Source organism: Protopterus annectens, chromosome 3.part0 (assembly GCF_019279795.1).
Source record: "Protopterus annectens isolate FY-2018-M chromosome 3.part0, PAN1.0, whole genome shotgun sequence".
In the NCBI taxonomy this organism is placed as follows: Eukaryota; Metazoa; Chordata; order Ceratodontiformes; family Protopteridae; genus Protopterus; species Protopterus annectens.
Window position 1 is genome coordinate 1110115817 of NC_056731.1, and position 7785 is coordinate 1110123601.

The following is a 7785-nucleotide window of genomic DNA, read 5'->3' on the forward strand; positions in this document are numbered from 1 at the left end:
AAAAAGGGCATAGCAAAATTAATTTAAAATGGGTGGCGAAAGCCAAACACACTCTGGCTAGGCTTATAAATGCCCTAGGGCAGATAGCCTAGTATGAACCTATGAACCTATGAACCTATAACTTATTAAACAGTATAAACCATTTTCTCTACTACTCCCTTCATAAGGCCTAGGAATGAATTAGTATTAACCAGGAAGTCATGCCTTTTCTTGTTTGAGCTTCATTATTGCAACATTTTTTCTTCCAACATGCAGAGTCTATTCTACCTCCACTTAGAACAAATATAACTTTATAGCATTCACTTAGTTGTACTCATGTCCTATGTACACATCTTGTATATGACTATTGTAAATATTTTCTTTGTGAATATGCTGTTTTATCTGTCTATAAAACTTGATTTAATATGAAGCCTTTCTCCCTAGGCCTCCTCTGAAAATGAATTACTGCCCAATTGCACTTTTCCAGTAAACAAATGTCAAATAAAAAAATAATTCTCCTATATTAACAACATTTTCACCAGCCACAATCTTTCCAAATAGCAGCAAAAACATTTAAATTGACACACAGTGCCATTTTCATTCATAATGAAATTAAGTGCTCACTAGGAATTGGATCCTGGCATCCTTAATACCATTTTGATAGTTTAGCCATCTAAATGAACTACAGTTTCCACATACTCTCACTGTAACTGCACCATCTAAATGAAACCTATGCCTCATAGACACAACAAATATTAAGATTACCAAAAAAACTTTTATCTCCTTACACTATGCTTTCCAGCTTAAGACAGACACATAATTTATTTATATTGACACAAAATTATAACAAACACGAGCTCTTCTTATTTTATTCAGTAGTAAGTTTGTGACACAGAACCCTGAACGTTTACATTCCTAAAGACACAGAGGAGTACAACACAGCATTGCGAATATGCTGTATCATTTACTTATGGTGTTACTTTATTATTATAACAAACACGAGCTGTCATTTTCACCAGTATGACAGGGGACAGCACGAACGCAGTAACCACTGCCATAAATTATGCAGCTGAGTTTCCCACATTTGGGGAAATCACAGGGATCAATCCCTTTGAAAGGCAATGGAGGAACCTCGCCGTGGGAGAACCACCTTCTTGATCGTAGTCTTTACCCTGCCAGGTAAGTATGAGTTGAAGTACAGAATTTTAACATCTCTGTTTACCAATCTTCTTTACATACATGGAAGCTGTTTCTAACCTTTTCCTGTTTTTAAAGTATGTCGGAAGCATAGCTTGGAGCTCCTCTAACACACAAAATTCAAAGCCCTGTAGTGATTTTTTTTTTTCAAATGAAAAAGCAAAGAAGGCAGTTTTCAAAGTCTGTTCTTTCCCAGGGTATACAGCAAGCAAAAAATCTGCATGAGTGTACGTAATCTTTGGAGAAATGCAAGACAATGGTCAGTTTTATTTCAGCTGTGTGCACATGGTTGTCAAAGCAGAGGGCTACCAGCAAGGGATCTCATTACCATAAGGAAGTAGTTAACACCATCCCCCATCATTCTTTCAGTCCATAAGCTAACACCCTCCCCAACATTCTTTCAGTCCCTAAAAATGAGCTAGGCAGCACATTTTACAATACAGCCCCTCTTAGTCAGTCTGAAAAGTACTCAGGCAATGAATACTGCGCATTAACTACTTGAAATATAATGGCAGTAGTATAAACTAATGTCTTTCAGCTTTCCTGGTTTTCTCTTTTTGCAACTTCTACCACAGGAAATGACTCTACATCAAAATCACTTACAAAATGAAGACAAGAACAGTATGCTTCTTACTATATTCCTGAAAATGACACTTCCATATTGGAAGATTTAAGTGATTTAATACTGTACGATAAAGTTGGTTTGTGGGGCCGGCCTTAGGCGTAGGCTAACTAGGCAGCTGCCTAGGGCACCACTGTAGCAGGGGCACTTTTCCAGTATTTATTTGGTGTAGGTAGACCAGGATGGGGGCAGCAGATGGTGTGGTAGGGGGTGCTGTGGAACCCTTTTGCCTAGGGCACCAGTTGACCTAAGGCCACTCCTATTTGTGGCACAGAACACTGAATGTTCACATTCATAAAGTCACACAGCAGTTCAGTGGTGATGTCAGTGGTCACCAGGACCTGCCTTTATCCTGGTTCAACCTATTTGGTATAATAGGGCTCTACTCCCTCAAGGGGCACCACAAAAGGTTATAACAGGGTAATGATGCCTTACGTGACTCAAGAGATTTATCTGAGAGTCACTACAGTAAAATGCAAGGCATTTCCTTAACTGTAGCCTTCCTGCCTAATAGTTACATATTTCATAAGTAGAGAGAACAGCATTTCCTATCATGCACTGCACTGCTGGCTAGTCTGGCATTATAAGTAACAGTGGATTTACAGAGTTAGCTGCTTACATTGCCGTTGGATGAAAATAAGAATGTATATCATTTAATAAACCACACCATACATTTGCTTGGAAGAAATGGCTGCAGCCATGTCTTTATTATGCCAATCAGATCAAATTATGTATCAAATCAGTGGCAGGATCAGAAGTCAATACGAATCAGACCAATCAATGCCAACCAAGAATATTCAGATGTGCGCAAAGGGCAGAACTTGGAAGTAAGTCAAATCAAGCAGGCCATAATGTACCACCTCACTCCTTGTAAATGTTCAACCAACACCAGTGGGTGAAGAGATATATAACCCAACACTGACAGTTTCATGTCATGCTTCAGCCAGCTACCACTGGCTGAAGGAGATCTGCCACTTGTGGGACCCCAGGCTGTGGCCCCCAGCCTGCCCGCTACACAATGAGGCAGCCCACCTAGAAGATGGGCAACCTGTCCGAGCCTGTACCCCAGACCAAGCACACTTCTTGCAGTTTTAGTCTTCCAAGTCTGCTCTTCTGCCCTTCATGGCTGGGACACCTACCTACACTACCTATCACTTGCTGAGGAAGGCAAAAGCCTGAAAACCCAGTGGAAAAAACAGGAAATTCCTTTCCGACCCCTAGTTTGATCATTCTTATGGGTCAGCAGACACCTACCTGCTCATATCAGTCAGCACTTACCACTTCTCACCTTGCGCTATCTACACCTCTTCTGCTTTTACAAGGAAGTGTGGGAGGCTGGGTGTTGTGCTCTGTCCTGCTTTGCTGTTAAAAAGAGATCATACCTGGCTACCTGTGGCTTTTTATATTCTTCCTCTACCAAACCAACCACTGTTACACAACCCCACTTCCTCATCCTAATCAATTTCCTGCCTTTCAGACCCCCCCTCCTCCTTTCCCTATCTTATTCATGCTATTTTCCCCAAGGCAATATAGCTGCGCCTACGATTCCTTGACACACTCTTATTGCCTTTGGGTGAAAATAAGCATGCACATCGTTTAACAAACACACCACACATTTGCTTGGAAGACATGGCCACAGCCATGTATTTATTATGCCAAACAGATTGAATTATGTGTCAAATCTGTGCCAGATCAGAAGTCAGTGCCAATCAGACCAATCAATGCCAACCAAGAATATTTACAAAGGGCAGAACTCGGAAGCAAGTCAAATCAAGCAGGCCGTAACATACCACTGCAGTCCCTGTAAATGCTCTACCAACACTAATGACTGAAGGGATCTACAGACAAACTCCAACAGTCCCCTGTCACCATTCAGCCAGATACCAATGGCTGAGGGAGATCTGCCACTTACAGGACCACAGGCTGTGGCCCATATCCTGCCCGTTACACCATGGGGCGGCCCATACAGAGAAGGGCCAAGCTGTTCGGGCCTACGCCCCTCCCCTGGCCATGTATACTTCTTTGCAAGTATAGTCTTCCAAGTCTGCCATTCCACCACAGGAAGATGGCTTGTCCTACATGCCAGCTTTCTCCCCAAGCACATCTGCCAGCTTTGCAATTTCTTTAAGGTTTCCTATAAATAACCTTGTTTCTGAATATGACAAGTAAATTCATCACTTTTGTACAGTTCTGGCAAACTGATATTAGTGTGGTGCAGTACCCAACACCCTAGTTCTCTTACCTGTTATCTATTGAATCTGTTGGTCAACTTATCAGTCCTTTCCACTGCACTAACATTATTTGCTCCTTACCAGACTAGTCTTGGAATTATATCTGACCACATAAGCTTAATTTTCAGCCAAATTTACCTAAGCTGCTTGGACCATTGCTAAATTCTATTTTTGAGGTACAACAATGGACTACTTGTCATACCATTCCCCACTATATGTAATACAATTAAACCTGGCTCAGGTAATGACTCAGTAAACTCTGTTAAAGGTGTCAGCAGGTACTTCCACTGTCCTTCCCAGCTCTATTTCTTCCTCTTTGAAACTCAAGCTCCAGACAGATTCAACCAATTCTCTAGCCATATATTAAATGAAAGAATATACTAGAATCCACACCTCTGACAGCTGCTTTTCAAAACTTGCAAAACAGAATGCTGATTAGTCATCATCTGATATCTTCTGTAAGCTTGTTATCTTTGATCTAAGCACAGTACCTCAATTTCTGATGCCCCATTTGCATGGGTATGTAATGAGGCTCCTATTCTGAAGGAATGAGCCATAAGTTGCTAATGTCAAGACCCAGCCTTGCTATGGCTTTTTCCAGGACAGCCCTGAATTGATAACTAGATAAGGTTACACAATCTCTGTGACACAAGAATAGTGTGCCACCACTCCAATACATCACCTAGTATTTCTTAAACTATCTAACTATATCCCACCCTGTATCCTTTGGGATCTCGAGATTCTGCCACACTCCTTTTCCTAGCTGGTTCATTTTATTCTTCCTCACATGAGCCCCCTACCCTGTCATTCTCTAGCTTTATATCCCTGAGCCTAGATCCCATGGAAGGGTGTCACTCTCACTGCACTGCACTGTCTCAGATATCTAGAATGCATTTAAAAATACTATTAAGTGTGCAGTCCAAAACAACCGCAGTTCATACTGCAAACTACTTACCTGTCTCATGACTCCCAATAGCTGTGCAAAATTACTTAGCCTGATGGGCTGATGCACATCTGCTCTACTAACCTCCATTCTTTCCCAACCTTGAAGCATCTTTCTAATTCCAAACGCTTGTGTGGTGTCCTCACACCCTTGCATCCATTAGTACCAACTAACTGCTGCCATATTTGTACCAGAACTGCACCTAGACATATTCAACTGTTTTAAACTAAAAATGTAACTTAATAACTCTGGTACAGGTACTGGCAATTTTACTTGCCAATCTGCATCACTCAGTGTTTCTGTAAAAAGGACAATACATTTCTTATACAGTATTTGTGTACTTAAATATAGTCTTTCTCTGTCATGGCTCATATCCATTTTCATCAGGTCCCAAAGGTGTTGTGGACTTATGTAAGGCTTTGATCTGAGTCTCGCACCAATTGCCTCAACCTGTCCTACTGAAAATGAAGTGAGTCAGCAATGGCATTCCCCTTCATTGAGTATGCTGTGCTCTGAATATTGTGCTGCCTGCATTTCAGTACAAACTGCCTTTTTTGTCTCTCTTCTCCTTCCCCATTAGTTGTATTTTCAATTAACCCTTACTCTCAAATTTACTGTTTAACCCCTCTCTCATCTCCATTTCAAAATTACAGTCTAATTCCCCTTCTTTGTCCCTTTCCACTTCCTATTTTGCATCCCCACCCTTTTTTTACAGTAAATGTGTATGATTTTTTGACTGCAACAATTATGTTAACTTCCATGTAAATGCAGTTTCCTGTATTCATGTATATTATATTTTTACATCTGTTTGTTTCCTATATTCAAGTATTTTATATGTTAATGCCATGATGATGAAGAATTTTTGGTTTTGTTAATACATAACTCAAACTAAGCCTGCCATTGGTCATTTGTGATCAGTGTGCCACCCTAGTAAACAGATTTGAACCCAATACAATAAAATAAATAAAACCCTGAAATTTCTTTACTTGCCCTGTGTTGCTAGCTGCCCCCATGTGCTTACATGGCTAGCTGCCTACTCTCATATTGTGCCTCAAACATGCTGTCCTTTTCCTGCAACTGTCTCATCCCGATATGTACTGCCCCAGCTAGATAGATGCCAGACTGTACTCATTACCATTCCTTAAATCAGAGCTCTGCAAACCATTTCCTGCTCAAATACCTGCAAAAAAAATGATGCCATATGTTGTAAGTTGTTAAATCAGTAATTGTAGATGATAAAAGGCATAGTAATCCATGTTTTATTGTTCTTAATGTAATACTATGTTGTTTGTTTGTCTTTCGGCTTTTCCCGGTTAGGGGTCGCCACAGCGGAACTCCGGTCCGCTAATGATTGGCAGTTGGTTTTTATGGTGTTGAGTTGCCAGCCCGATGCCCAACCTTCAACGAAGGCATGCCCATTCAACGCACATCTTTCGAACGCCCACTTGACCGTGGGGAGGACATGCAGACTCCACACAGAAGGCACGCCCAACCCAAGCCGAGTGTCATTAATAAAGGTTCTGTTGTACTCACCCTTTGAAACTTGATAACACTTTTTAGCTGCCAGAGAACACTGAATTACCAACTCTACTGGAAAGTTAAGAAAAACACCCCTCGTCACCATTCCAGTATTCCCCTTGTCACCACTCCAACACTACCCTCATCACCACTCCAACACTCCCTTCGTCACCACTCCAACACTCCCCTCATTACCACTCCAACACTCCCCTTGTCACCATTCCAACACTCCCCTTGTCACCACTCCATTTTGCTTCTTGAACTGCCTTATTATCCACTAGTCAGGCTTAAGCTCAATTAAGGGGCTTCATTGTAAAACTTTGTGCAGAGTAACGATGGAGTATTGGGGTAACAGTATTCAATTTAACCTTTTAAGGTACTGCTACAAACCTTAAGTTAGACTTGTTGCTACTGTTTCAGTGCATTACTATTAATCATGTGGCCACTGAGTAAGCACCAGATGTACCCCACCCATATATGTGGTGTCCTCTCCCACTCAGTACCAGGATATTTCCAAGCCTGTGGCATCTTTCTCACTCTGGACCTCCATATTTATTTATTTAGTTATTAATTTATCTTCCCAGCATGTATAGGCCCAGCAAAGCCATTGCCTTTCTGGGTGTAGATCCAGTCCCAGGCTAAAATATGCCTGTGCCTGCCAAAAAATTCTGATTAAATTGCAGTATATGACTAAGCCTAAACCCTGCCATTCCTTTATCTTGTTATCCAGTTTACTCCATAATCTGACCTTAATGCCTATCTACTAAAGCTAAGTGGCATAATGTAATGCATTTGGATCACCTTTCTGCATGCAACCCAATAAAACATGAATAATGCATGAAGAGATGCACTTCTACAAAACATTTCATCTTGTTGCAGCCAGCAAACTTTGCCCCATTGACCACTCCTGAGCCTCAGCCATATATATGCAGCAATCACCAAACAAAACTATGCTGCGAAAGCCGCTTACTGCATCATCAAGCTTTTTTTAATACCCATCTGCCTACTTTCTGTATCCTTGTTCAGGTTTGCAGAAATATTATGAATCTGGATTTCACCAACCATGACAATACCTTCAGGGGCAATAAAACTGCTATCAAAACAGTCACATAATCTGTGATCCCAACAAGAAAATAAGGGCCATATGACTTGAGAAATAACCTCTAGCAGTTTAAATTCATACTGCTACCCTAAACATTTTCTTTCTTTTTTTTTTTTTTTTTTTTGTTAGTTAACTATTCAAACTATAAGCAAAAATCATTTAAGTTATGGATTCCCTTATTATCATTTATTTA

The 7785-nt window shown here is 40.8% G+C and overlaps 1 non-coding gene across 1 annotated transcript; it reads right to left on the reverse strand.

Annotated features, from left to right (window-relative positions):
- Positions 1-1003: 1003 nt before the first annotated feature.
- LOC122797402 lies at positions 1004-1166 on the reverse strand. Its single transcript, XR_006364123.1, has one exon. It is a non-coding gene; the product is annotated as a U1 spliceosomal RNA (small nuclear RNA).
- Between the last annotated feature and the right edge of the window lie 6619 nt (positions 1167-7785).